Raw genomic sequence first — 5221 nt, 5'->3', positions numbered from 1 at the left:
AAATGCTGCTGCATCAAGGCTGGTGGTGTTTCATTTTATTTATGTATTTCTTATTGACAACTTCCATTATTGTATAAAATATCCCATGGTAATTCCTTCCCTCCCACCACTTTCATCTTTGGAACTTCACTGTCACTCATATCCCCTCCCCCTCTCAATCGGTCTCTCTTTTATTTTGATGTCACCATCATTTCCTCCTGTTATGATGGTCTTGTGTAGGTAGTATAGAAGGTCATGGATATCCAGGCCATTTTGTGTCTAGAGGAGCATGTTTTAAGGAGTCCTACCCTTCCTTTGGCTCTTACATTCTTTCCACCATTGCTTCCACAATGGACCCTAAGCCTTGGAAAGTGTGATAGAGATATTTCAGTGGTCTTCACTCCTCTGTCACTTCTTCTCAGCACCATGATACATTGAGTCACCCCAAGGTCATTGCCATCTGAAAAGAGAATGTTCTCTAACCAAAAGAAAGAGTCACATTAATATATGGGTACTAACATTAAAAGAAGTTCTCACTGGACAGTTTGGTAAACATAGTATATATATTTAGCCAGACAGCAGTAGATGTTATGCCTCTAGGTCTCATGACTATCCCTGTTGTAAGTTTTCTGTATCAGGGATGTATTCCCTCCCCTGGAGCAGGACTCCAGTCAAATTATAGGGCAATGTGTTACCCCCATAACAGATGTGCCACTGTTGCACCTCTTGGCTCATTTGGCCTGGCCAGCCAAATATAAGGCTTGCAGTGTCCACTGTTAAGTATCTTCACTGGTGATTTCTCTCTCATCCATTGAATAGCATGCAGCAAGGTCTTTTCCAGCTTTCTGTCAGCTGGTCTACATGGAGGAGGTTTTCAGCTTAGCTCCAGCAGGATTTCTCAGTGACTTTGCAGCTCAAGTATAAATGTTGTCTCAGAATTGTGCTAAATAACTAATGTTAGTATGTCTCCTGACATTATATGAGATTTGACATGTAGAACAAAGTGCCTGCAGAATGCATGCTCTGAAATAGGGAATGTTGTGTGTCTATTCTTAGGTAGAAGTGAGTAAACATCTATTAACCCCCCAAAATACATTGACAACAGACCCATGAAAGGATTCTACCCAAGTCCAGCTTGGCAAGCCAATGCATGTACTGAGGCAACTTCTTGGAATCTTGGAGACAGATCATAGGAACCTCCTTTTCCCAGTAACTAAGTTTATTATTATTATTTTTTTTTATGTTACAGAGAGAGAGAGAGAGAGAGAGAGAGAGAGAGAGAGAGAGAGAGAGAGAGAATGGCATGACAGGACCAAAGCCACTGCATTTGAACTCCATACATTTTTGTCACCTAGTGTGTATGTGTACCTTGTGCTTGCCTCGCCTTTGTGTGTCAGGCTTAGGTGGGATCTGGAGAGTTGAACATAGGTCCTTGGGCTTCTCAGGAAGTGTCTTACCCACTAAGCCATATCTCTAGCCCCCTAATAACTTTTATAGCCTTTGGAAGAGGCTTCTTGTATCCTTTAGTTTCTGAACCTAATAATCTTCTTTAGCTAGCTAAGTCCTTGAGCCTTCCTCCTCCCTCCAGGAAAGAATGTTTTAATTCAAAGGAAGCAGCAGCCCAACATGGGATAATAGTTGTCCATTTATTGAAATAAGCCCTCTGCTCATGTTCAAATTGACTTATTAAAAGTTAAAGCAAAATATTTAACTTTGAGTTACAGGTGATCGTCCTAGCCAGGCATGTATGACCTTGTTTTCTCTTTCCTTCAAATCACAGTGGTTTCTACTTTGTATTTGATACTAAGCGTAATGTGTTGCCAAATAATTCACCTTACTGACACTATTTCACTAGGGACAAAAAAAAATTGAGGGGAGTATTTTGATTTATTTTTAAAATCCAGCCCTCATGAGCTGCATGTAAGGAATGCTAATGTCTGCTTGCCCTTCTATAACTGATTCATCATTAAGAAGTACTTTGGGCCAAATAAAATGCAAGCTGCAACTCACTTCCCACCCACCTTTGCTAGCTTTTAACAAGGCACAGTTTTATGTCATGGGAATTGTATCTTTTAGCATCACATTTCACTTTCAAAGGTTAACTTGACAGATGTTAAACTATTCACAATTTATTTTTGAGATAAAAATACTTTACCCAAAGACTATACATCAAGAGGAAATATATAATACACTGATTTAGTCATGAAATGCGTTTTCTTTCTTATATATGGCCAGTTTCCTTTATTTCTCACAATAATGTACTTATATTTGACGTGCCATCTTTTTCTGTTACTGGCATCCCAAATACAGCAAAATACTAAAAGCTGATTATTTCTATATACTGGGATGGAAAACTATTATATACTATAGATTTGGTACAAGAAACATTTTTTTAAAATTTGTTATTTTTTTGTTCATTTTTGTTTATTTATTTGAGTGTGAAAGAGACAGAAAGATACAGAGAGAGAGAGAGAGAGAGAGAATGGGTGTGCCGGGGCTTCCAGCCACTGCTAACGAACTCCAGATGTGTACGCCCCCCTTGTGCATCTGGCTAACATGGGTCCTGGGGAATTGAGCCTTGAACCGGGGTCCTTAGGCTTCACAGGCAAGCACTTAACCACTAAGCCATCTCTCCACCCTGAGAAACATTTTTTAAAACATAATTCTGTTGTTCTCCATATAGATATATTAAGCAATTTTGCCCAGTAATCCCACAAAAATAATTCAGAAATATTTATGGCATGTCATTGTGATAGAAATATTTATTGTATATTTCCAGAAATATATTTAAAATCATAATATATTTAAAATCATTGATCATTGGATATTATTAATCAATTATTTTTATGAGAATTCATAATAATTGGAACTGATATTATGTTTTGAATAAATGTTTAACATTTATGAGTATTTTACTCATGGATTTAATCAGAAGTATATGCTTTTATTCTTTACAATTTAGTTTTAATAAAAAATGAGTTTTCATATTTATGTATTGCAATATGGCATTTTGATACATGAATATATCATGTGGTGATCAAAGCAGAATTTCTAGCACACCCAGCATTTCAAAAACTTACAAATTCTTTGAGATAAGAATATTCAAAATTCTCTTTTGTATTTTGAAATATAAAACACGTTATTATTAATTAGTCAACCCTCTGTGCAATGTGACGCCAGAACACAATCTATAAAATTTTAAAGCATACTTCAAAAGCAAATTAAACTCTGATGATTCCTATCTCAAAGTTACTCACATAAGAACCTTGAATACTGAACCATCTCTCCACCCCAGGATAAGTATTCTCAGTAAGTCTAAATGATATAGAGTGCTCTGCTTTTTAATATTTACTTTGAGCCATGGCAATGGACAACATTCTTTTCATGATCATTGTAATGCACTTATAAAGCATGTGCTTGTGAAAGAAAAGTTAAAGTAATTAAGTATTAGATCCCAATAGGACATTGACAGAGAAGTAGTTATTTCTGTAAGCTACTTATAAAATATAGAATCCATAGCCTTTGTATCTTACTATTCTCTCTGTAAATTTTTTATCACTTTGGTAAAATGATAATGGATATAATTTTGACTGTTAGTGTGAATTGATGTCAATCCTACAGATATGGAAGACAACAGGAAAACCTCATATGCTTTAACTAATTAGTAGAGTAAGACCTGACAAAAACTTCAATATAAATACACATAAAATTTATAAACAAAAATTGTGTTATATATTTTTATGCAACTGACAAGGAAATCATTTACTCTGTCAGTTACTTCTCTCATTGCTGTAATCAAATACCTGACAAGAGAACCTTAGGAGAGGATGAATCTTGGCTCATTATTGAGGATATAACCCATCATTATAGGTCAGCCATGCAAGCAAGAGTGGTTCTTGGCTTTGGAAGTTGTAGGAATAAGAAGCTTCTTCCTCATCTCTCTGTCCAGGAAGCATAGGGAGGGCCAGAAGCAGGGAAGAACTATAAACCTTTATTGCCACTTTATTTATTGACCCACTTCTCCAGCTAGACCCCATTGCTTAACAGTTCTACAACACCTCAAAATAGTGCCGTGAGCTGAGTCTGTAAAGAACATTTTGTATTCAACCCACCCCAGAAACTCTATACTCTGCTTTTGTTACTAAATATATCCAAATAGTACGGAGCAAGTCAGTAGCCAGGGGAAGAAATACAAAACAGAAGTTTGAATAATCACAGTAAAGGGTGAAAAGCAATAAGGGCAAGGCTACATAATGAAGGTAGAAAGTAGAGGATATAATGGCTTATATCCACTATTCTGTTTGTGTTCCATTACCATCATATAAAAACTTTGTATGATGGGGACACTACAAGATATAACTTAAGTCCACCAGAACAACAAGTTCTGTCCAGCACCTACACAGAACCAAAACAACATGACTTACCCAGGGCAGATATTATGTGGCAGGGGCTGCTTGGTGCTTTTCTGTATTAGAGGAAAAGTGCTTGCTTCAGTAGCATATATACTAAAATTGGAATGATACACAGAAGATTAGCATGACTCCTGTGCAAGGAAGGCAGGCAAATTCATGAAGCATTCCATATTTTTCCAAAAAAGCAGGAACCCCATAAAGCACCCCATCATTGCAGGGTGCTTTATGGGGTTCCTTCTTTAAACTTGAATGGTCTTAATTCATCCATCCAGAGACACAAGTTAACAGGGTGGACCAGAAACATGGAACCTTCTATATGCTGTCTTCAGGAAACCCAATCCAACTCACCACTAAAGATAGACACCTCCTCAGTGTGAAAGGTGGAAAATGACATTCCAAGCAAATGAAATAAGAAACAAGCAGGTGTTGTGATGTTAATATCTGATAAAATGGACTTCAAGCCAAAAGTAATCAAAAAGGACAAAGAAGGCCACTTCTTACTCATCATGTTAAGGATTCAACATGAGGATGTCACAGTCCTAAATCTACATGTGCCAAACACAGGTTCACCACAATTTATAAAACAAAACTTAGTTGACAACAAAACAGAAATAAACATGAACATCATCATAGGGACTTAGTCATTAATAGCCAGATCATCCAGGCAAAAAATAAATCAACAGGGAAATAATAGAGCTCAATAACACCATAGATCAAGTAGATCTAAAGGATATCTATAGAATATTATACCCCAATTCTACAAAAGACACATTCTTCTCAGCAGCCCATGAGCTTTCTCCAAAATGGACCATATATTAGGACATAAAGGA

At 36.6% G+C, this 5221-nt stretch overlaps 1 non-coding gene across 1 annotated transcript; it reads left to right on the top strand.

The window, feature by feature from the left end:
- Positions 1 to 4460: 4460 nt before the first annotated feature.
- Positions 4461 to 4567, top strand: LOC123459680. Its single transcript, XR_006636438.1, has one exon. It is a non-coding gene; the product is annotated as a U6 spliceosomal RNA (small nuclear RNA).
- The last annotated feature ends 654 nt before the right edge of the window (positions 4568 to 5221 follow it).

The sequence above is a fragment of the Jaculus jaculus genome, chromosome 3 (genome assembly GCF_020740685.1).
Source record: "Jaculus jaculus isolate mJacJac1 chromosome 3, mJacJac1.mat.Y.cur, whole genome shotgun sequence".
NCBI lineage: Eukaryota > Metazoa > Chordata > Mammalia > Rodentia > Dipodidae > Jaculus > Jaculus jaculus.
The sequence above is the reverse complement of the archived record's forward strand: the minus strand, read 5'-3'. Positions and strand labels throughout refer to the sequence as shown.